Raw genomic sequence first — 26234 nt, 5'->3', positions numbered from 1 at the left:
ATTTTCATATCTGCCACTGTGCAGGAGAATCCGTATAGGTGTTCGAGTGTTCGAAACGTAACGCGCCAGAAATTGTAAGTAAACGCCGTATTTACATATCTGCCACTGTGCAGAAGAATCCGTATAGGTGTTCGAGTGTTCGAAACGTAACGCGCGAGAAATTGTAAGTAAACGCCGTATTTACATATCAGCCACTGTGTAGGAGAATCCGTATAGGTGTTCGAGTGTTCGAACCGTAACGCGCGAGAAATTGTAAGTAAACGCCGTATTTACGTATCTGCCACTGTGCAGGAGAATCCGTATAGGTGTTCGAGTGTGCGAAACGTAACGCGCGAGAAATTGTAAGTAAACGCCGTGTTTACATATCTGCCACTGTGCAGGAGAATCCGTATAGGTGTTCGAGTGTTCGAAACGTAACGCGCAAGAAATTTTATGTAAACGCCGTATTTACATATCTGCCACTGTGCAGGAGAAACCGTATAGGTGTTCGAGTGTTCGAACCGTAACGCGCGAGAAATTGTAAGTAAACGCCGTATTTACGTATCTGCCACTGTGTAGGAGAATCCGTATAGGTGTTCGAGTGTTCGAACCGTAACGCGCGAGAAATTGTAATCAAACGCCGTATTTACGTATCTGCCACTGTGCAGGAGAATCCGTATAGGTATTCGAGTGTGCGAAACGTAACGCGCGAGAAATTATAAGTAAACGCTGTATTTACATATCTGCCACTGTGCAGGAGAATCCGTATAGGTGTTCGAGTGTTCGAAACGTAACGCGCGAGAAATTTGAAGTAAACGCCGTATTTACATATCTGCCACTGTGCAGGAGAATCCGTATAGGTGTTCGAGTGTGCGAAACGTAACGCGCGAGAAATTGTAAGTAAACGCCGTATTTTCTTATCTGCCACTGTGCAGGAGAATCCGTATAGGTGTTCGAGTGTTCGAACAGTAACGCGCGAGAAATTGTAAGTAAACGTCGTATTTACATATCTGCCACTGTGCAGGAGAATCCGTATAGGTGTTCGAGTGTTCGAAACGTAACGCGCCAGAAATTGTAAGTAAACGCCGTATTTACATATCTGCCACTGTGCAGAAGAATCCGTATAGGTGTTCGAGTGTTCGAAACGTAACGCGCGAGAAATTGTAAGTAAACGCCGTATTTACATATCAGCCACTGTGTAGGAGAATCCGTATAGGTGTTCGAGTGTTCGAACCGTAACGCGCGAGAAATTGTAAGTAAACGCCGTATTTACGTATCTGCCACTGTGCAGGAGAATCCGTATAGGTGTTCGAGTGTGCGAAACGTAACGCGCGAGAAATTGTAAGTAAACGCCGTGTTTACATATCTGCCACTGTGCAGGAGAATCCGTATAGGTGTTCGAGTGTTCGAAACGTAACGCGCGAGAAATTTTAAGTAAACCCCGTATTTACGTATCTGCCACTGTGCAGGAGAATGCGTGTAGGTGTTCGAGTGTTCGAACCGTAACGCGCGAGAAATTGTAAGTAAACGCCGTATTTACGTATCTGCCACTGTGCAGGAGAATCCGTATAGGTGTTCGAGTGTGCGAAACGTAACGCGCGAGAAATTATAAGTAAACGCCGTATTTACATATCTGCCACTGTGCAGGAGAATCCGTATAGGTGTTCGAGTGTTCGAAACGTAACGCGCGAGAAATTTTAAGTAAACGCCGTATTTACATATCTACCACTGTGCAGGAGAATCCGTATAGGTGTTCGAGTGTTCGAACCGTAACGCGCGAGAAATTGTAAGTAAACGCCGTATTTACGTATCTGCCACTGTGCAGGAGAATCCGTAAAGGTGTTCGAGTGTGCGAAACGTAATGCGCGAGAAATTATAAGTAAACGCCGTATTTACATATCTGCCACTGTGCAGGAGAATCCGTATAGGTGTTCGAGTGTTCGAAACGTAACGCGCGAGAAATTGTAAGTAAACGCCGTATTTACATATCTGCCACTGTGCAGGAGAATGCGTGTAGGTGTTCGAGTGTTCGAACCGTAACGCGCGAGAAATTGTAAGTAAACGCCGTATTTACGTATCTGCCACTGTGCAGGAGAATCCGTATAGGTGTTCGAGTGTGCGAAACGTAACGCGCGATAAATTGTAAGTAAACGCCGTATTTACATATCTGCCACTGTGCAGGAGAATCCGTATAGGTGTTCGAGTGTTCGAAACGTAACGCGCTAGAAATTTTAAGTAAACGCCGTATTTACGTATCTACCACTGTGCAGGAGAATCCGTATAGGTGTTCGAGTGTTCGAACCGTAACGCGCGAGAAATTGTAAGTAAACGCCGTATTTACGTATCTGCCACTGTGCAGGAGAATCCGTAAAGGTGTTCGAGTGTGCGAAACGTAAAGCGCGAGAAATTATAAGTAAACGCCGTATTTACATATCTGCCACTGTGCAGGAGAATCCGTATAGGTGTTCGAGTGTTCGAAACGTAACGCGCGAGAAATTGTAAGTAAACGCCGTATTTACATATCTGCCACTGTGCAGGAGAATCCGTATAGGTGTTCGAGTGTTCGAAACGTAACGCGCGAGAAATTTTAAGTAAACCCCGTATTTACGTATCTGCCACTGTGCAGGAGAATCCGTATAGGTGTTCGAGTGTTCGAGTGTTCGAACCGTAACGCGCGAGAAATTGTAAGTAAACGCCGTATTTACGTATCTGCCACTGTGCAGGAGAATCCTTATAGGTGTTCGAGTGTGCGAAACGTAACGCGCGAGAAATTATATGTAAACGCCGTATTTACATATCTGCCACTGTGCAGGAGAATCCGTATAGGTGTTCGAGTGTGCGAAACGTAACGCGCGAGAAATTATAAGTAAACGCCGTATTTACATATCTGCCACTGTGCAGGAGAATCCGTATAGGTGTTCGAGTGTTCGAAACGTAACGCGCGAGAAATTGTAAGTAAACGCCGTATTTACATATCTGCCACTGTGCAGGAGAATCCGTATAGGTGTTCGAGTGTTCGAAACGTAACGCGCGAGAAATTTTAAGTAAACCCCGTATTTACGTATCTGCCACTGTGCAGGAGAATGCGTGTAGGTGTTCGAGTGTTCGAACCGTAACGCGCGAGAAATTGTAAGTAAACGCCGTATTTACGTATCTGCCACTGTGCAGGAGAATCCGTATAGGTGTTCGAGTGTGCGAAACGTAACGCGCGATAAATTGTAAGTAAACGCCGTATTTACATATCTGCCACTGTGCAGGAGAATCCGTATAGGTGTTCGAGTGTTCGAAACGTAACGCGCGAGAAATTTTAAGTAAACGCCGTATTTACGTATCTACCACTGTGCAGGAGAATCCGTATAGGTGTTCGAGTGTTCGAACCGTAACGCGCGAGAAATTGTAAGTAAACGCCGTATTTACGTATCTGCCACTGTGCAGGAGAATCCGTAAAGGTGTTCGAGTGTGCGAAACGTAAAGCGCGAGAAATTATAAGTAAACGCCGTATTTACATATCTGCCACTGTGCAGGAGAATCCGTATAGGTGTTCGAGTGTTCGAAACGTAACGCGCGAGAAATTGTAAGTAAACGCCGTATTTACATATCTGCCACTGTGCAGGAGAATCCGTATAGGTGTTCGAGTGTTCGAAACGTAACGCGCGAGAAATTGTAAGTAAACGCCGTATTTACATATCTGCCACTGTGCAGGAGAATGCGTGTAGGTGTTCGAGTGTTCGAACCGTAACGCGCGAGAAATTGTAAGTAAACGCCGTATTTACGTATCTGCCACTGTGCAGGAGAATCCGTATAGGTGTTCGAGTGTGCGAAACGTAACGCGCGATAAATTGTAAGTAAACGCCGTATTTACATATCTGCCACTGTGCAGGAGAATCCGTATAGGTGTTCGAGTGTTCGAAACGTAACGCGCTAGAAATTTTAAGTAAACGCCGTATTTACGTATCTACCACTGTGCAGGAGAATCCGTATAGGTGTTCGAGTGTTCGAACCGTAACGCGCGAGAAATTGTAAGTAAACGCCGTATTTACGTATCTGCCACTGTGCAGGAGAATCCGTAAAGGTGTTCGAGTGTGCGAAACGTAAAGCGCGAGAAATTATAAGTAAACGCCGTATTTACATATCTGCCACTGTGCAGGAGAATCCATATAGGTGTTCGAGTGTTCGAAACGTAACGCGCGAGAAATTGTAAGTAAACGCCGTATTTACATATCTGCCACTGTGCAGGAGAATCCGTATAGGTGTTCGAGTGTTCGAAACGTAACGCGCGAGAAATTTTAAGTAAACCCCGTATTTACGTATCTGCCACTGTGCAGGAGAATCCGTATAGGTGTTCGAGTGTTCGAACCGTAACGCGCGAGAAATTGTAAGTAAACGCCGTATTTACGTATCTGCCACTGTGCAGGAGAATCCTTATAGGTGTTCGAGTGTGCGAAACGTAACGCGCGAGAAATTATATGTAAACGCCGTATTTACATATCTGCCACTGTGCAGGAGAATCCGTATAGGTGTTCGAGTGTGCGAAACGTAACGCGCGAGAAATTATAAGTAAACGCCGTATTTACATATCTGCCACTGTGCAGGAGAATCCGTATAGGTGTTCGAGTGTTCGAAACGTAACGCGCGAGAAATTGTAAGTAAACGCCGTATTTACATATCTGCCACTGTGCAGGAGAATCCGTATAGGTGTTCGAGTGTTCGAAACGTAACGCGCGAGAAATTGTAAGTAAACGCCGTATTTACATATCTGCCACTGTGCAGGAGAATCCGTATAGGTGTTCGAGTGTTCGAAACGTAACGCGCGAGAAATTTTAAGTAAACCCCGTATTTACGTATCTGCCACTATGCAGGAGAATCCGTATAGGTGTTCGAGTGTTCGAACCGTAACGCGCGAGAAATTGTAAGTAAACGCCGTATTTACGTATCTGCCACTGTGCAGGAGAATCCGTATAGGTGTTCGAGTGTGCGAAACGTAACGCGCGAGAAATTGTAAGTAAACGCCGTGTTTACATATCTGCCACTGTGCAGGAGAATCCGTATAGGTGTTCGAGTGTTCGAAACGTAACGCGCGAGAAATTTTAAGTAAACCCCGTATTTACGTATCTGCCACTGTGCAGGAGAATGCGTGTAGGTGTTCGAGTGTTCGAACCGTAACGCGCGAGAAATTGTAAGTAAACGCCGTATTTACGTATCTGCCACTGTGCAGGAGAATCCGTATAGGTGTTCGAGTGTGCGAAACGTAACGCGCGATAAATTGTAAGTAAACGCCGTATTTACATATCTGCCACTGTGCAGGAGAATCCGTATAGGTGTTCGAGTGTTCGAAACGTAACGCGCGAGAAATTTTAAGTAAACGCCGTATTTACGTATCTACCACTGTGCAGGAGAATCCGTATAGGTGTTCGAGTGTTCGAACCGTAACGCGCGAGAAATTGTAAGTAAACGCCGTATTTACGTATCTGCCACTGTGCAGGAGAATCCGTAAAGGTGTTCGAGTGTGCGAAACGTAAAGCGCGAGAAATTATAAGTAAACGCCGTATTTACATATCTGCCACTGTGCAGGAGAATCCGTATAGGTGTTCGAGTGTTCGAAACGTAACGCGCGAGAAATTGTAAGTAAACGCCGTATTTACATATCTGCCACTGTGCAGGAGAATCCGTATAGGTGTTCGAGTGTTCGAAACGTAACGCGCGAGAAATTGTAAGTAAACGCCGTATTTACATATCTGCCACTGTGCAGGAGAATCCGTATAGGTGTTCGAGTGTTCGAAACGTAACGCGCGAGAAATTTTAAGTAAACCCCGTATTTACGTATCTGCCACTGTGCAGGAGAATCCGTATAGGTGTTCGAGTGTTCGAACCGTAACGCGCGAGAAATTGTAAGTAAACGCCGTATTTACGTATCTGCCACTGTGCAGGAGAATCCGTATAGGTGTTCGAGTGTGCGAAACGTAACGCGCGAGAAATTGTAAGTAAACGCCGTGTTTACATATCTGCCACTGTGCAGGAGAATCCGTATAGGTGTTCGAGTGTTCGAAACGTAACGCGCGAGAAATTTTAAGTAAACCCCGTATTTACGTATCTGCCACTGTGCAGGAGAATGCGTGTAGGTGTTCGAGTGTTCGAACCGTAACGCGCGAGAAATTGTAAGTAAACGCCGTATTTACGTATCTGCCACTGTGCAGGAGAATCCGTATAGGTGTTCGAGTGTGCGAAACGTAACGCGCGAGAAATTATAAGTAAACGCCGTATTTACATATCTGCCACTGTGCAGGAGAATCCGTATAGGTGTTCGAGTGTTCGAAACGTAACGCGCGAGAAATTTTAAGTAAACGCCGTATTTACATATCTACCACTGTGCAGGAGAATCCGTATAGGTGTTCGAGTGTTCGAACCGTAACACGCGAGAAATTGTAAGTAAACGCCGTATTTACGTATCTGCCACTGTGCAGGAGAATCCGTAAAGGTGTTCGAGTGTGCGAAACGTAATGCGCGAGAAATTATAAGTAAACGCCGTATTTACATATCTGCCACTGTGCAGGAGAATCCGTATAGGTGTTCGAGTGTTCGAAACGTAACGCGCGAGAAATTGTAAGTAAACGCCGTATTTACATATCTGCCACTGTGCAGGAGAATCCGTATAGGTGTTCCAGTGTTCGAGCCGTAACGCGTGAGAAATTGTAAGTAAACGCCGTATTTACATATCTGCCACTGTGCAGGAGAATCCGTACACCTGTTCGAGTGTGCGAAACGTAACGCGCGATAAATTGTAAGTAAACGTCGTATTTACATATCTGCCACTGTGGAGGAGAATCCGTATAGGTGTTCGGGTGTTCGAGCCGTAACGCGCGAGAAATTGTAAGTAAACGCCGTATTTGCATATCTGCCACTGTACAGGTGAATCCGTATAGGTGTTCGCGTGTTCGAAACGTAACGCGTAAGAAATTGTAAGTAAACGCTGTATTTACATATCTGCCACTGTGGAGGAGAATCCGTATAGGTGTTCGAGTGTTCGAAACGTAACGCGCGAGAAATTGTAAGTAAACGCCGTATTTACATATCAGCCACTGTGTAGGAGAATCCGTATAGGTGTTCGAGTGTTCGAACCGTAACGCGCGAGAAATTGTAAGTAAACGCCGTATTTACGTATCTGCCACTGTGCAGGAGAATCCGTATAGGTGTTCGAGTGTGCGAAACGTAACGCGCGAGAAATTGTAAGTAAACGCCGTATTTACATATCTGCCACTGTGCAGGAGAATCCGTATAGGTGTTCGAGTGTTCGAAACGTAACGCGCGAGAAATTTTAAGTAAACCCCGTATTTACGTATCTGCCACTGTGCAGGAGAATCCGTATAGGTGTTCGAGTGTTCGAACCGTAACGCGCGAGAAATTGTAAGTAAACGCCGTATTTACGTATCTGCCACTGTGCAGGAGAATCCTTATAGGTGTTCGAGTGTACGATACGTAACGCGCGAGAAATTATAAGTAAACGCCGTATTTATATATCTGCCACTGTGCAGGAGAATCCGTATAGGTGTTCGAGTGTTCGAAACGTAACGCGCGAGAAATTTTAAGTAAACGCCGTATTTACATATCTGCCACTGTGCAGGAGAATCCGTATAGGTGTTCGAGTGTTCGAAACGTAACGCGCGAGAAATTTTAAGTAAACCCCGTATTTACGTATCTGCCACTGTGCAGGAGAATCCGTATAGGTGTTCGAGTGTGCGAAACGTAACGCGCGAGAAATTGTAAGTAAACGCCGTGTTCACATATCTGCCACTGTGCAGGAGAATCCGTATAGGTGTTCGAGTGTTCGAAACGTAACGCGCGAGAAATTTTAAGTAAACCCCGTATTTACGTATCTGCCACTGTGCAGGAGAATGCGTGTAGGTGTTCGAGTGTTCGAACCGTAACGCGCGAGAAATTGTAAGTAAACGCCGTATTTACGTATCTGCCACTGTGCAGGAGAATCCGTACAGGTGTTCGAGTGTGCGAAACGTAACGCGCGAGAAATTATAAGTAAACGCCGTATTTACATATCGGCCACTGTGCAGGAGAATCCGTATAGGTGTTCGAGTGTTCGAAACGTAACGCGCGAGAAATTGTAACTAAACGCCGTATTTACATATCTGCCACTGTGCAGGAGAATCCGTATAGGTGTTCCAGTGTTCGAGCCGTAACGCGTGAGAAATTGTAAGTAAACGCCGTATTTACATATCTGCCACTGTGCAGGAGAATCCGTACACCTGTTCGAGTGTGCGAAACGTAACGCGCGATAAATTGTAAGTAAACGCTGTATTTACATATCTGCCACAGTGGAGGAGAATCCGTATAGGTGTTCGGGTGTTCGAGCCGTAACGCGCGAGAAATTGTAAGTAAACGCCGTATTTGCATATCTGCCACTGTACAGGAGAATCCGTATAGGTGTTCGAGTGTTCAAAACGTAACGCGTAAGAAATTGTAAGTAAACGCTGTATTTACATATCTGCCACTGTGCAGGAGAATCCGTATAGGTGTTCGAGTGTTCGAAACGTAACGCGCGAGAAATTGTAAGTAAACGCCGTATTTACATATCAGCCACTGTGTAGGAGAATCCGTATAGGTGTTCGAGTGTTCGAACCGTAACGCGCGAGAAATTGTAAATAAACGCCGTATTTACGTATTTGCCACTGTGCAGGAGAATCCGTATAGGTGTTCGAGTGTGCGAAACGTAACGCGCGAGAAATTGTAAGTAAACGCCGTATTTACATATCTGCCACTGTGCAGGAGAATCCGTATAGGTGTTCGAGTGTTCGAAACGTAACGCGCGAGAAATTTTAAGTAAACCCCGTATTTACGTATCTGCCACTGTGCAGGAGAATCCGTATAGGTGTTCGAGTGTTCGAACCGTAACGCGCGAGAAATTGTAAGTAAACGCCGTATTTACGTATCTGCCACTGTGCAGGAGAATCCGTATAGGTGTTCGAGTGTGCGAAACGTAACGCGTGAGAAATTATAAGTAAACGCCGTATTTATATATCTGCCACTGTGCAGGAGAATCCGTATAGGTGTTCGAGTGTTCGAAACGTAACGCGCGAGAAATTTTAAGTAAACGCCGTATTTACATATCTGCCACTGTGCAGGAGAATCCGTATAGGTGTTCGAGTGTTCGAAACGTAACGCGCGAGAAATTGTAAGTAAACGCCGTATTTACATATCAGCCACTGTGTAGGAGAATCCGTATAGGTGTTCGAGTGTTCGAACTGTAACGCGCGAGAAATTGTAAGTAAACGCCGTATTTACGTATCTGCCACTGTGAAGGAGAATCCGTATAGGTGTTCGAGTGTGCGAAACGTAACGCGCGAGAAATTGTAAGTAAACGCCGTGTTTACATATCTGCCACTGTGCAGGAGAATCCGTATAGGTGTTCGAGTGTTCGAAACGTAACGCGCGAGAAATTTTAAGTAAACCCCGTATTTACGTATCTGCCACTGTGCAGGAGAATGCGTGTAGGTGTTCGAGTGTTCGAACCGTAACGCGCGAGAAATTGTAAGTAAACGCCGTATTTACGTATCTGCCACTGTGCAGGAGAATCCGTATAGGTGTTCGAGTGTGCGAAACGTAACGCGCGAGAAATTATAAGTAAACGCCGTATTTACATATCTGCCACTGTGCAGGAGAATCCGTATAGGTGTTCGAGTGTTCGAAACGTAACGCGCGAGAAATTTTAAGTAAACGCCGTATTTACATATCTACCACTGTGGAGGAGAATCCGTATAGGTGTTCGGGTGTTCGAGCCGTAACGCGCGAGAAATTGTAAGTAAACGCCGTATTTGCATATCTGCCACTGTACAGGAGAATCCGTATAGGTGTTCGAGTGTGCGAAACGTAACGCGTAAGAAATTGTAAGTAAACGCCGTATTTACATATCTGCCACTGTGCAGGAGAATCCGTATAGGTGTTCGAGTGTTCGAAACGTAACGCGCGAGAAGTTGTAAGTAAACGCCGTATTTACATATCAGCCACTGTGCAGGAGAATCCGTATAGGTGTTCGAGTGTTCGAACCGTAACGCGCGAGAAATTGTAAGTAAACGCCGTATTTACGTATCTGCCACTGTGCAGGAGAATCCGTATAGGTGTTCGAGTGTGTGAAACGTAACGCGCGAGAAATTGTAAGTAAACGCCGTGTTTACATATCTGCCACTGTGCAGGAGAATCCGTATAGGTGTTCGAGTGTTCGAAACGTAACGCGCGAGAAATTGTAAGTAAACGCCGTGTTCACATATCTGCCACTGTGCAGGAGAATCCGTATAGGTGTTCGAGTGTTCGAAACGTAACGCGCGAGAAATTTTAAGTAAACCCCGTATTTACGTATCTGCCACTGTGCAGGAGAATCCGTATAGGTGTTCGAGTGTGCGAAACGTAACGCGCGAGAAATTGTAAGTAAACGCCGTGTTCACATATCTGCCACTGTGCAGGAGAATCCGTATAGGTGTTCGAGTGTTCGAAACGTAACGCGCGAGAAATTTTAAGTAAACCCCGTATTTACGTATCTGCCACTGTGCAGGAGAATGCGTGTAGGTGTTCGAGTGTTCGAACCGTAACGCGCGAGAAATTGTAAGTAAACGCCGTATTTACGTATCTGCCACTGTGCAGGAGAATCCGTACAGGTGTTCGAGTGTGCGAAACGTAACGCGCGAGAAATTATAAGTAAACGCCGTATTTACATATCTGCCACTGTGCAGGAGAATCCGTATAGGTGTTCGAGTGTTCGAAACGTAACGCGCGAGAAATTGTAACTAAACGCCGTATTTACATATCTGCCACTGTGCAGGAGAATCCGTATAGGTGTTCCAGTGTTCGAGCCGTAACGCGTGAGAAATTGTAAGTAAACGCCGTATTTACATATCTGCCACTGTGCAGGAGAATCCGTACACCTGTTCGAGTGTGCGAAACGTAACGCGCGATAAATTGTAAGTAAACGCTGTATTTACATATCTGCCACTGTGGAGGAGAATCCGTATAGGTGTTCGGGTGTTCGAGCCGTAACGCGCGAGAAATTGTAAGTAAACGCCGTATTTGCATATCTGCCACTGTACAGGAGAATCCGTATAGGTGTTCGAGTGTTCGAAACGTAACGCGTAAGAAATTGTAAGTAAACGCTGTATTTACATATCTGCCACTGTGCAGGAGAATCCGTATAGGTGTTCGAGTGTTCGAAACGTAACGCGCGAGAAATTGTAAGTAAACGCCGTATTTACATATCAGCCACTGTGTAGGAGAATCCGTATAGGTGTTCGAGTGTTCGAACCGTAACGCGCGAGAAATTGTAAATAAACGCCGTATTTACGTATCTGCCACTGTGCAGGAGAATCCGTATAGGTGTTCGAGTGTGCGAAACGTAACGCGCGAGAAATTGTAAGTAAACGCCGTATTTACATATCTGCCACTGTGCAGGAGAATCCGTATAGGTGTTCGAGTGTTCGAAACGTAACGCGCGAGAAATTTTAAGTAAACCCCGTATTTACGCATCTGCCACTGTGCAGGAGAATCCGTATAGGTGTTCGAGTGTTCGAACCGTAACGCGCGAGAAATTGTAAGTAAACGCCGTATTTACATATCTGCCACTGTGCAGGAGAATCCGTATAGGTGTTCGAGTGTTCGAAACGTAACGCGCGAGAAATTTTAAGTAAACGCCGTATTTACATATCTGCCACTGTGCAGGAGAATCCGTATAGGTGTTCGAGTGTTCGAAACGTAACGCGCGAGAAATTGTAAGTAAACGCCGTATTTACATATCAGCCACTGTGTAGGAGAATCCGTATAGGTGTTCGAGTGTTCGAAACGTAACGCGCGAGAAATTGTAAGTAAACGCCGTGTTCACATATCTGCCACTGTGCAGGAGAATCCGTATAGGTGTTCGAGTGTTCGAAACGTAACGCGCGAGAAATTGTAAGTAAACGCCGTATTTACATATCAGCCACTGTGTAGGAGAATCCGTATAGGTGTTCGAGTGTTCGAACCGTAACGCGCGAGAAATTGTAAATAAACGCCGTATTTACGTATCTGCCACTGTGCAGGAGAATCCGTATAGGTGTTCGAGTGTGCGAAACGTAACGCGCGAGAAATTGTAAGTAAACGCCGTATTTACATATCTGCCACTGTGCAGGAGAATCCGTATAGGTGTTCGAGTGTTCGAAACGTAACGCGCGAGAAATTTTAAGTAAACGCCGTATTTACATATCTGCCACTGTGCAGGAGAATCCGTATAGGTGTTCGAGTGTTCGAAACGTAACGCGCGAGAAATTGTAAGTAAACGCCGTATTTACATATCAGCCACTGTGTAGGAGAATCCGTATAGGTGTTCGAGTGTTCGAAACGTAACGCGCGAGAAATTTTAAGTAAACGCCGTATTTACATATCTACCACTGTGGAGGAGAATCCGTATAGGTGTTCGGGTGTTCGAGCCGTAACGCGCGAGAAATTGTAAGTAAACGCCGTATTTGCATATCTGCCACTGTACAGGAGAATCCGTATAGGTGTTCGAGTGTGCGAAACGTAACGCGTAAGAAATTGTAAGTAAACGCCGTATTTACATATCTGCCACTGTGCAGGAGAATCCGTATAGGTGTTCGAGTGTTCGAAACGTAACGCGCGAGAAGTTGTAAGTAAACGCCGTATTTACATATCAGCCACTGTGCAGGAGAATCCGTATAGGTGTTCGAGTGTTCGAACCGTAACGCGCGAGAAATTGTAAGTACACGCCGTATTTACGTATCTGCCACTGTGCAGGAGAATCCGTATAGGTGTTCGAGTGTGTGAAACGTAACGCGCGAGAAATTGTAAGTAAACGCCGTGTTTACATATCTGCCACTGTGCAGGAGAATCCGTATAGGTGTTCGAGTGTTCGAAACGTAACGCGCGAGAAATTGTAAGTAAACGCCGTGTTCACATATCTGCCACTGTGCAGGAGAATCCGTATAGGTGTTCGAGTGTTCGAAACGTAACGCGCGAGAAATTTTAAGTAAACCCCGTATTTACGTATCTGCCACTGTGCAGGAGAATCCGTAGAGGTGTTCGAGTGTGCGAAACTTAACGCGCGAGAAATTGTAAGTAAACGCCGTGTTCACATATCTGCCACTGTGCAGGAGAATCCGTATAGGTGTTCGAGTGTTCGAAACGTAACGCGCGAGAAATTTTAAGTAAACCCCGTATTTACGTATCTGCCACTGTGCAGGAGAATGCGTGTAGGTGTTCGAGTGTTCGAACCGTAACGCGCGAGAAATTGTAAGTAAACGCCGTATTTACGTATCTGCCACTGTGCAGGAGAATCCGTACAGGTGTTCGAGTGTGCGAAACGTAACGCGCGAGAAATTATAAGTAAACGCCGTATTTACATATCTGCCACTGTGCAGGAGAATCCGTATAGGTGTTCGAGTGTTCGAAACGTAACGCGCGAGAAATTGTAACTAAACGCCGTATTTACATATCTGCCACTGTGCAGGAGAATCCGTATAGGTGTTCCAGTGTTCGAGCCGTAACGCGTGAGAAATTGTAAGTAAACGCCGTATTTACGTATCTGCCACTGTGCAGGAGAATCCGTACACCTGTTCGAGTGTGCGAAACGTAACGCGCGATAAATTGTAAGTAAACGCTGTATTTACATATCTGCCACTGTGGAGGAGAATCCGTATAGGTGTTCGGGTGTTCGAGCCGTAACGCGCGAGAAATTGTAAGTAAACGCCGTATTTGCATATCTGCCACTGTACAGGAGAATCCGTATAGGTGTTCGAGTGTTCGAAACGTAACGCGTAAGAAATTGTAAGTAAACGCTGTATTTACATATCTGCCACTGTGCAGGAGAATCCGTATAGGTGTTCGAGTGTTCGAAACGTAACGCGCGAGAAATTGTAAGTAAACGCCGTATTTACATATCAGCCACTGTGTAGGAGAATCCGTATAGGTGTTCGAGTGTTCGAACCGTAACGCGCGAGAAATTGTAAATAAACGCCGTATTTACGTATCTGCCACTGTGCAGGAGAATCCGTATAGGTGTTCGAGTGTGCGAAACGTAACGCGCGAGAAATTGTAAGTAAACGCCGTATTTACATATCTGCCACTGTGCAGGAGAATCCGTATAGGTGTTCGAGTGTTCGAAACGTAACGCGCGAGAAATTTTAAGTAAACCCCGTATTTACGTATCTGCCACTGTGCAGGAGAATCCGTATAGGTGTTCGAGTGTTCGAACCGTAACGCGCGAGAAATTGTAAGTAAACGCCGTATTTACGTATCTGCCACTGTGCAGGAGAATCCGTATAGGTGTTCGAGTGTTCGAAACGTAACGCGCGAGAAATTTTAAGTAAACGCCGTATTTACATATCTGCCACTGTGCAGGAGAATCCGTATAGGTGTTCGAGTGTTCGAAACGTAACGCGCGAGAAATTGTAAGTAAACGCCGTATTTACATATCAGCCACTGTGTAGGAGAATCCGTATAGGTGTTCGAGTGTTCGAAACGTAACGCGCGAGAAATTGTAAGTAAACGCCGTATTTACATATCAGCCACTGTGTAGGAGAATCCGTATAGGTGTTCGAGTGTTCGAACTGTAACGCGCGAGAAATTGTAAGTAAACGCCGTATTTACGTATCTGCCACTGTAAAGGAGAATCCGTATAGGTGTTCGAGTGTGCGAAACGTAACGCGCGAGAAATTGTAAGTAAACGCCGTGTTTACATATCTGCCACTGTGCAGGAGAATCCGTATAGGTGTTCGAGTGTTCGAAACGTAACGCGCGAGAAATTTTAAGTAAACCCCGTATTTACGTATCTGCCACTGTGCAGGAGAATGCGTGTAGGTGTTCGAGTGTTCGAACCGTAACGCGCGAGAAATTGTAAGTAAACGCCGTATTTACGTATCTGCCACTGTGCAGGAGAATCCGTATAGGTGTTCGAGTGTGCGAAACGTAACGCGCGAGAAATTATAAGTAAACGCCGTATTTACATATCTGCCACTGTGCAGGAGAATCCGTATAGGTGTTCGAGTGTTCGAAACGTAACGCGCGAGAAATTTTAAGTAAACGCCGTATTTACATATCTACCACTGTGGAGGAGAATCCGTATAGGTGTTCGCGTGTTCGAACCGTAACGCGCGAGAAATTGTAAATAAACGCCGTATTTACGTATCTGCCACTGTGCAGGAGAATCCGTATAGGTGTTCGAGTGTGCGAAACGTAACGCGCGAGAAATTGTAAGTAAACGCCGTATTTACATATCTGCCACTGTGCAGGAGAATCCGTATAGGTGTTCGAGTGTTCGAAACGTAACGCGCGAGAAATTTTAAGTAAACCCCGTATTTACGTATCTGCCACTGTGCAGGAGAATCCGTATAGGTGTTCGAGTGTTCGAACCGTAACGCGCGAGAAATTGTAAGTAAACGCCGTATTTACGTATCTGCCACTGTGCAGGAGAATCCGTATAGGTGTTCGAGTGTTCGAAACGTAACGCGCGAGAAATTTTAAGTAAACGCCGTATTTACATATCTGCCACTGTGCAGGAGAATCCGTATAGGTGTTCGAGTGTTCGAAACGTAACGCGCGAGAAATTGTAAGTAAACGCCGTATTTACATATCAGCCACTGTGTAGGAGAATCCGTATAGGTGTTCGAGTGTTCGAAACGTAACGCGCGAGAAATTGTAAGTAAACGCCGTATTTACATATCAGCCACTGTGTAGGAGAATCCGTATAGGTGTTCGAGTGTTCGAACTGTAACGCGCGAGAAATTGTAAGTAAACGCCGTATTTACGTATCTGCCACTGTAAAGGAGAATCCGTATAGGTGTTCGAGTGTGCGAAACGTAACGCGCGAGAAATTGTAAGTAAACGCCGTGTTTACATATCTGCCACTGTGCAGGAGAATCCGTATAGGTGTTCGAGTGTTCGAAACGTAACGCGCGAGAAATTTTAAGTAAACCCCGTATTTACGTATCTGCCACTGTGCAGGAGAATGCGTGTAGGTGTTCGAGTGTTCGAACCGTAACGCGCGAGAAATTGTAAGTAAACGCCGTATTTACGTATCTGCCACTGTGCAGGAGAATCCGTATAGGTGTTCGAGTGTGCGAAACGTAACGCGCGAGAAATTATAAGTAAACGCCGTATTTACATATCTGCCACTGTGCAGGAGAATCCGTATAGGTGTTCGAGTGTTCGAAACGTAACGCGCGAGAAATTTTAAGTAAACCCCGTATTTACGTATCTGCCACTGTGCAGGAGAATCCGTATAGGTGTTCGAGTGTTCGAACCGTAACGCGCGAGAAATTGTAAGTAAACGCCGTATTTACGTATCTGCCACTGTGCAGGAGAATCCGTATAGGTGTTCGAGTGTTCGAAACGTAACGCGCGAGAAATTTTAAGTAAACGCCGTATTTACATATCTGCCACTGTGCAGGAGAATCCGTATAGGTGTTCGAGTGTTCGAAACGTAACGCGCGAGAAATTGTAAGTAAACGCCGTATTTACATATCAGCCACTGTGTAGGAGAATCCGTATAGGTGTTCGAGTGTTCGAAACGTAACGCGCGAGAAATTGTAAGTAAACGCCGTATTTACATATCAGCCACTGTGTAGGAGAATCCGTATAGGTGTTCGAGTGTTCGAACTGTAACGCGCGAGAAATTGTAAGTAAACGCCGTATTTACGTATCTGCCACTGTAAAGGAGAATCCGTATAGGTGTTCGAGTGTGCGAAACGTAACGCGCGAGAAATTGTAAGTAAACGCCGTGTTTACATATCTGCCACTGTGCAGGAGAATCCGTATAGGTGTTCGAGTGTTCGAAACGTAACGCGCGAGAAATTTTAAGTAAACCCCGTATTTACGTATCTGCCACTGTGCAGGAGAATGCGTGTAGGTGTTCGAGTGTTCGAACCGTAACGCGCGAGAAATTGTAAGTAAACGCCGTATTTACGTATCTGCCACTGTGCAGGAGAATCCGTATAGGTGTTCGAGTGTGCGAAACGTAACGCGCGAGAAATTATAAGTAAACGCCGTATTTACATATCTGCCACTGTGCAGGAGAATCCGTATAGGTGTTCGAGTGTTCGAAACGTAACGCGCGAGAAATTTTAAGTAAACGCCGTATTTACATATCTACCACTGTGGAGGAGAATCCGTATAGGTGTTCGGGTGTTCGAGCCGTAACGCGCGAGAAATTGTAAGTAAACGCCGTATTTGCATATCTGCCACTGTACAGGAGAATCCGTATAGGTGTTCGAGTGTGCGAAACGTAACGCGTAAGAAATTGTAAGTAAACGCCGTATTTACATATCTGCCACTGTGCAGGAGAATCCGTATAGGTGTTCGAGTGTTCGAAACGTAACGCGCGAGAAGTTGTAAGTAAACGCCGTATTTACATATCAGCCACTGTGCAGGAGAATCCGTATAGGTGTTCGAGTGTTCGAACCGTAACGCGCGAGAAATTGTAAGTAAACGCCGTATTTACGTATCTGCCACTGTGCAGGAGAATCCGTATAGGTGTTCGAGTGTGTGAAACGTAACGCGCGAGAAATTGTAAGTAAACGCCGTGTTTACATATCTGCCACTGTGCAGGAGAATCCGTATAGGTGTTCGAGTGTTCGAAACGTAACGCGCGAGAAATTTTAAGTAAACCCCGTATTTACGTATCTGCCACTGTGCAGGAGAATGCGTGTAGGTGTTCGAGTGTTCGAACCGTAACGCGCGAGAAATTGTAAGTAAACGCCGTATTTACGTATCTGCCACTGTGCAGGAGAATCCGTATAGGTGTTCGAGTGTGCGAAACGTAACGCGCGATAAATTGTAAGTAAACGCCGTATTTACATATCTGCCACTGTGCAGGAGAATCCGTATAGGTGTTCGAGTGTTCGAAACGTAACGCGCGAGAAATTTTAAGTAAACGCCGTATTTACGTATCTACCACTGTGCAGGAGAATCCGTATAGGTGTTCGAGTGTTCGAACCGTAACGCGCGAGAAATTGTAAGTAAACGCCGTATTTACGTATCTGCCACTGTGCAGGAGAATCCGTAAAGGTGTTCGAGTGTGCGAAACGTAAAGCGCGAGAAATTATAAGTAAACGCCGTATTTACATATCTGCCACTGTGCAGGAGAATCCGTATAGGTGTTCGAGTGTTCGAAACGTAACGCGCGAGAAATTGTAAGTAAACGCCGTATTTACATATCTGCCACTGTGCAGGAGAATCCGTATAGGTGTTCCAGTGTTCGAGCCGTAACGCGTGAGAAATTGTAAGTAAACGCCGTATTTACATATCTGCCACTGTGCAGGAGAATCCGTACACCTGTTCGAGTGTGCGAAACGTAACGCGCGATAAATTGTAAGTAAACGCTGTATTTACATATCTGCCACTGTGGAGGAGAATCCGTATAGGTGTTCGGGTGTTCGAGCCGTAACGCGCGAGAAATTGTAAGTAAACGCCGTATTTGCATATATGCCACTGTACAGGAGAATCCGTATAGGTGTTCGAGTGTTCGAAACGTAACGCGTAAGAAATTGTAAGTAAACGCTGTATTTACATATCTGCCACTGTGCAGGAGAATCCGTATAGGTGTTCGAGTGTTCGAAACGTAACGCGCGAGAAATTGTAAGTAAACGCCGTATTTACATATCAGCCACTATGTAGGAGAATCCGTATAGGTGTTCGAATGTTCGAACCGTAACGCGCGAGAAATTGTAAATAAACGCCGTATTTACGTATCTGCCACTGTGCAGGAGAATCCGTATAGGTGTTCGAGTGTGCGAAACGTAACGCGCGAGAAATTGTAAGTAAACGCCGTATTTACATATCTGTCACTGTGCAGGAGAATCCGTATAGGTGTTCGAGTGTTCGAAACGTAACGCGCGAGAAATTTTAAGTAAACCCCGTATTTACGTATCTGCCACTGTGCAGGAGAATCCGTATAGGTGTTCGAGTGTTCGAACCGTAACGCGCGAGAAATTGTAAGTAAACGCCGTATTTACGTATCTGCCACTGTGCAGGAGAATCCGTATAGGTGTTCGAGTGTGCGAAACGTAACGCGTGAGAAATTATAAGTAAACGCCGTATTTATATATCTGCCACTGTGTAGGAGAATCCGTATAGGTGTTCGAGTGTTCGAAACGTAACGCGCGAGAAATTTTAAGTAAACGCCGTATTTACATATCTGCCACTGTGCAGGAGAATCCGTATAGGTGTTCGAGTGTTCGAAACGTAACGCGCGAGAAATTGTAAGTAAACGCCGTATTTACATATCAGCCACTGTGTAGGAGAATCCGTATAGGTGTTCGAGTGTTCGAACTGTAACGCGCGAGAAATTGTAAGTAAACGCCGTATTTACGTATCTGCCACTGTGCAGGAGAATCCGTATAGGTGTTCGAGTGTGCGAAACGTAACGCGCGAGAAATTGTAAGTAAACGCCGTGTTTACATATCTGCCACTGTGCAGGAGAATCCGTATAGGTGTTCGAGTGTTCGAAACGTAACGCGCGAGAAATTTTAAGTAAACCCCGTATTTACGTATCTGCCACTGTGCAGGAGAATGCGTGTAGGTGTTCGAGTGTTCGAACCGTAACGCGCGAGAAATTGTAAGTAAACGCCGTATTTACGTATCTGCCACTGTGCAGGAGAATCCGTATAGGTGTTCGAGTGTGCGAAACGTAACGCGCGAGAAATTATAAGTAAACGCCGTATTTACATATCTGCCACTGTGCAGGAGAATCCGTATAGGTGTTCGAGTGTTCGAAACGTAACGCGCGAGAAATTTTAAGTAAACGCCGTATTTACATATCTACCACTGTGGAGGAGAATCCGTATAGGTGTTCGGGTGTTCGAGCCGTAACGCGCGAGAAATTGTAAGTAAACGCCGTATTTGCATATCTGCCACTGTACAGGAGAATCCGTATAGGTGTTCGAGTGTGCGAAACGTAACGCGTAAGAAATTGTAAGTAAACGCCGTATTTACATATCTGCCACTGTGCAGGAGAATCCGTATAGGTGTTCGAGTGTTCGAAACGTAACGCGCGAGAAGTTGTAAGTAAACGCCGTATTTACATATCAGCCACTGTGCAGGAGAATCCGTATAGGTGTTCGAGTGTTCGAACCGTAACGCGCGAGAAATTGTAAGTAAACGCCGTATTTACGTATCTGCCACTGTGCAGGAGAATCGGTATAGGTGTTCGAGTGTGTGAAACGTAACGCGCGAGAAATTGTAAGTAAACGCCGTGTTTACATATCTGCCACTGTGCAGGAGAATCCGTATAGGTGTTCGAGTGTTCGAAACGTAACGCGCGAGAAATTTTAAGTAAACCCCGTATTTACGTATCTGCCACTGTGCAGGAGAATGCGTGTAGGTGTTCGAGTGTTCGAACCGTAACGCGCGAGAAATTGTAAGTAAACGCCGTATTTACGTATCTGCCACTGTGCAGGAGAATCCGTATAGGTGTTCGAGTGTGCGAAACGTAACGCGCGATAAATTGTAAGTAAACGCCGTATTTACATATCTGCCACTGTGCAGGAGAATCCGTATAGGTGTTCGAGTGTTCGAAACGTAACGCGCGAGAAATTTTAAGTAAACGCCGTATTTACGTATCTACCACTGTGCAGGAGAATCCGTATAGGTGTTCGAGTGTTCGAACCGTAACGCGCGAGAAATTGTAAGTAAACGCCGTATTTACGTATCTGCCACTGTGCAGGAGAATCCGTAAAGGTGTTCGAGTGTGCGAAACGTAAAGCGCGAGAAATTATAAGTAAACGCCGTATTTACATATCTGCCACTGTGCAGGAGAATCCGTATAGGTGTTCGAGTGTTCGAAACGTAACGCGCGAGAAATTGTAAGTAAACGCCGTATTTACATATCTGCCACTGTGCAGGAGAATCCGTATAGGTGTTCCAGTGTTCGAGCCGTAACGCGTGAGAAATTGTAAGTAAACGCCGTATTTACATATCTGCCACTGTGCAGGAGAATCCGTACACCTGTTCGAGTGTGCGAAACGTAACGCGCGATAAATTGTAAGTAAACGCTGTATTTACATATCTGCCACTGTGGAGGAGAATCCGTATAGGTGTTCGGGTGTTCGAGCCGTAACGCGCGAGAAATTGTAAGTAAACGCCGTATTTGCATATCTGCCACTGTACAGGAGAATCCGTATAGGTGTTCGAGTGTTCGAAACGTAACGCGTAAGAAATTGTAAGTAAACGCTGTATTTACATATCTGCCACTGTGCAGGAGAATCCGTATAGGTGTTCGAGTGTTCGAAACGTAACGCGCGAGAAATTGTAAGTAAACGCCGTATTTACATATCAGCCACTGTGTAGGAGAATCCGTATAGGTGTTCGAATGTTCGAACCGTAACGCGCGAGAAATTGTAAATAAACGCCGTATTTACGTATCTGCCACTGTGCAGGAGAATCCGTATAGGTGTTCGAGTGTGCGAAACGTAACGCGCGAGAAATTGTAAGTAAACGCCGTATTTACATATCTGTCACTGTGCAGGAGAATCCGTATAGGTGTTCGAGTGTTCGAAACGTAACGCGCGAGAAATTTTAAGTAAACCCCGTATTTACGTATCTGCCACTGTGCAGGAGAATCCGTATAGGTGTTCGAGTGTTCGAACCGTAACGCGCGAGAAATTGTAAGTAAACGCCGTATTTACGTATCTGCCACTGTGCAGGAGAATCCGTATAGGTGTTCGAGTGTGCGAAACGTAACGCGTGAGAAATTATAAGTAAACGCCGTATTTATATATCTGCCACTGTGTAGGAGAATCCGTATAGGTGTTCGAGTGTTCGAAACGTAACGCGCGAGAAATTTTAAGTAAACGCCGTATTTACATATCTGCCACTGTGCAGGAGAATCCGTATAGGTGTTCGAGTGTTCGAAACGTAACGCGCGAGAAATTGTAAGTAAACGCCGTATTTACATATCAGCCACTGTGTAGGAGAATCCGTATAGGTGTTCGAGTGTTCGAACTGTAACGCGCGAGAAATTGTAAGTAAACGCCGTATTTACGTATCTGCCACTGTGCAGGAGAATCCGTATAGGTGTTCGAGTGTGCGAAACGTAACGCGCGAGAAATTGTAAGTAAACGCCGTGTTTACATATCTGCCACTGTGCAGGAGAATCCGTATAGGTGTTCGAGTGTTCGAAACGTAACGCGCGAGAAATTTTAAGTAAACCCCGTATTTACGTATCTGCCACTGTGCAGGAGAATGCGTGTAGGTGTTCGAGTGTTCGAACCGTAACGCGCGAGAAATTGTAAGTAAACGCCGTATTTACGTATCTGCCACTGTGCAGGAGAATCCGTATAGGTGTTCGAGTGTGCGAAACGTAACGCGCGAGAAATTATAAGTAAACGCCGTATTTACATATCTGCCACTGTGCAGGAGAATCCGTATAGGTGTTCGAGTGTTCGAAACGTAACGCGCGAGAAATTTTAAGTAAACGCCGTATTTACATATCTACCACTGTGGAGGAGAATCCGTATAGGTGTTCGGGTGTTCGAGCCGTAACGCGCGAGAAATTGTAAGTAAACGCCGTATTTGCATATCTGCCACTGTACAGGAGAATCCGTATAGGTGTTCGAGTGTGCGAAACGTAACGCGTAAGAAATTGTAAGTAAACGCCGTATTTACATATCTGCCACTGTGCAGGAGAATCCGTATAGGTGTTCGAGTGTTCGAAACGTAACGCGCGAGAAGTTGTAAGTAAACGCCGTATTTACATATCAGCCACTGTGCAGGAGAATCCGTATAGGTGTTCGAGTGTTCGAACCGTAACGCGCGAGAAATTGTAAGTAAACGCCGTATTTACGTATCTGCCACTGTGCAGGAGAATCCGTATAGGTGTTCGAGTGTGTGAAACGTAACGCGCGAGAAATTGTAAGTAAACGCCGTGTTTACATACCTGCCACTGTGCAGGAGAATCCGTATAGGTGTTCGAGTGTTCGAAACGTAACGCGCGAGAAATTTTAAGTAAACCCCGTATTTACGTATCTGCCACTGTGCAGGAGAATGCGTGTAGGTGTTCGAGTGTTCGAACCGTAACGCGCGAGAAATTGTAAGTAAACGCCGTATTTACGTATCTGCCACTGTGCAGGAGAATCCGTATAGGTGTTCGAGTGTGCGAAACGTAACGCGCGATAAATTGTAAGTAAACGCCGTATTTACATATCTGCCACTGTGCAGGAGAATCCGTATAGGTGTTCGAGTGTTCGAAACGTAACGCGCGAGAAATTTTAAGTAAACGCCGTATTTACGTATCTACCACTGTGCAGGAGAATCCGTATAGGTGTTCGAGTGTTCGAACCGTAACGCGCGAGAAATTGTAAGTAAACGCCGTATTTACGTATCTGCCACTGTGCAGGAGAATCCGTAAAGGTGTTTGAGTGTGCGAAACGTAAAGCGCGAGAAATTATAAGTAAACGCCGTATTTACATATCTGCCACTGTGCAGGAGAATCCATATAGGTGTTCGAGTGTTCGAAACGTAACGCGCGAGAAATTGTAAGTAAACGCCGTATTTACATATCTGCCACTGTGCAGGAGAATCCGTATAGGTGTTCCAGTGTTCGAGCCGTAACGCGTGAGAAATTGTAAGTAAACGCCGTATTTACATATCTGCCACTGTGCAGGAGAATCCGTACACCTGTTCGAGTGTGCGAAACGTAACGCGCGATAAATTGTAAGTAAACGCCGTATTTACATATCTGCCACTGTGCAGGAGAATCCGTATAGGTGTTCGAGTGTTCGAAACGTAACGCGCGAGAAATTGTAAGTAAACGCCGTGTTTACATATCTGCCACAGTGCAGGAGAATCCGTATAGGTGTTCGAGTGTTCGAAACGTAACGCGCGAGAAATTTTAAGTAAACCCCGTATTTACTTATCTGCCACTGTGCAGGAGAATGCGTGTAGGTGTTCGAGTGTTCGAACCGTAACGCGCGAGAAATTGTAAGTAAACGCCGTATTTACGTATCTGCCACTGTGCAGGAGAATCCGTATAGGTGTTCGAGTGTGCGAAACGTAACGCGCGAGAAATTGTAAGTAAACGCCGTGTTTACATATCTGCCACAGTGCAGGAGAATCCGTATAGGTGTTCGAGTGTTCGAAACGTAACGCGCGAGAAATTTTAAGTAAACCCCGTATTTACGTATCTGCCACTGTGCAGGAGAATGCGTGTAGGTGTTCGAGTGTTCGAACCGTAACGCGCGAGAAATTGTAAGTAAACGCCGTATTTACGTATCTGCCACTGTGCAGGAGAATCCGTATAGGTGTTCGAGTGTGTGAAACGTAACGCGCGAGAAATTATAAGTAAACGCCGTATTTACATATCTGCCACTGTGCAGGAGAATCCGTATAGGTGTTCGAGTGTTCGAAACGTAACGCGCGAGAAATTTTAAGTAAACGCCGTATTTACATATCTACCACTGTGGAGGAGAATCCGTATAGGTGTTCGGGTGTTCGAGCCGTAACGCGCGAGAAATTGTAAGTAAACGCCGTATTTGCATATCTGCCACTGTACAGGAGAATCCGTATAGGTGTTCGATTGTTCGAAACGTAACGCGTAAGAAATTGTAAGTAAACGCCGTATTTACATATCTGCCACTGTGCAGGAGAATCCGTATAGGTGTTCGAGTGTTCGAAACGTAACGCGCGAGAAATTTTAAGTAAACGCCGTATTTACATATCTACCACTGTGGAGGAGAATCCGTATAGGTGTTCGGGTGTTCGAGCCGTAACGCGCGAGAAATTGTAAGTAAACGCCGTATTTGCATATCTGCCACTGTACAGGAGAATCCGTATAGGTGTTCGATTGTTCGAAACGTAACGCGTAAGAAATTGTAAGTAAACGCCGTATTTACATATCTGCCACTGTGCAGGAGAATCCGTATAGGTGTTCCAGTGTTCGAGCCGTAACGCGTGAGAAATTGTAAGTAAACGCCGTATTTACATATCTGCCACTGTGCAGGAGAATCCGTACACCTGTTCGAGTGTGCGAAACGTAACGCGCGATAAATTGTAAGTAAACGCCGTATTTACATATCTGCCACTGTGCAGGAGAATCCGTATAGGTGTTCGAGTGTTCGAAACGTAACGCGCGAGAAATTGTAAGTAAACGCCGTGTTTACATATCTGCCACAGTGCAGGAGAATCCGTATAGATGTTCGAGTGTTCGAAACGTAACGCGCGAGAAATTTTAAGTAAACCCCGTATTTACTTATCTGCCACTGTGCAGGAGAATGCGTGTAGGTGTTCGAGTGTTCGAACCGTAACGCGCGAGAAATTGTAAGTAAACGCCGTATTTACGTATCTGCCACTGTGCAGGAGAATCCGTATAGGTGTTCGAGTGTGCGAAACGTAACGCGCGAGAAATTGTAAGTAAACGCCGTGTTTACATATCTGCCACAGTGCAGGAGAATCCGTATAGGTGTTCGAGTGTTCGAAACGTAACGCGCGAGAAATTTTAAGTAAACCCCGTATTTACGTATCTGCCACTGTGCAGGAGAATGCGTGTAGGTGTTCGAGTGTTCGAACCGTAACGCGCGAGAAATTGTAAGTAAACGCCGTATTTACGTATCTGCCACTGTGCAGGAGAATCCGTATAGGTGTTCGAGTGTGTGAAACGTAACGCGCGAGAAATTATAAGTAAACGCCGTATTTACATATCTGCCACTGTGCAGGAGAATCCGTATAGGTGTTCGAGTTTTCGAAACGTAACGCGCGAGAAATTTTAAGTAAACGCCGTATTTACATATCTACCACTGTGGAGGAGAATCCGTATAGGTGTTCGGGTGTTCGAGCCGTAACGCGCGAGAAATTGTATGTAAACGCCGTATTTGCATATCTGCCACTGTACAGGAGAATCCGTATAGGTGTTCGATTGTTCGAAACGTAACGCGTAAGAAATTGTAAGTAAACGCCGTATTTACATATCTGCCACTGTGCAGGAGAATCCGTATAGGTGTTCGAGTGTTCGAAACGTAACGCGCGAGAAATTTTAAGTAAACCCCGTATTTACTTATCTGCCACTGTGCAGGAGAATGCGTGTAGGTGTTCGAGTGTTCGAACCGTAACGCGCGAGAAATTGTAAGTAAACGCCGTATTTACGTATCTGCCACTGTGCAGGAGAATCCGTATAGGTGTTCGAGTGTGCGAAACGTAACGCGCGATAAATTGTAAGTAAACGCCGTATTTACATATCTGCCACTGTGCAGGAGAATCCGTATAGGTGTTCGAGTGTTCGAAACGTA

The sequence above is a fragment of the Camellia sinensis genome, chromosome 8 (genome assembly GCF_055761805.1).
Source record: "Camellia sinensis isolate YWXY chromosome 8, ASM5576180v1, whole genome shotgun sequence".
NCBI classification, from domain to species: Eukaryota; Viridiplantae; Streptophyta; class Magnoliopsida; order Ericales; family Theaceae; genus Camellia; species Camellia sinensis.
This window is presented reverse-complemented; position numbering follows the sequence as displayed.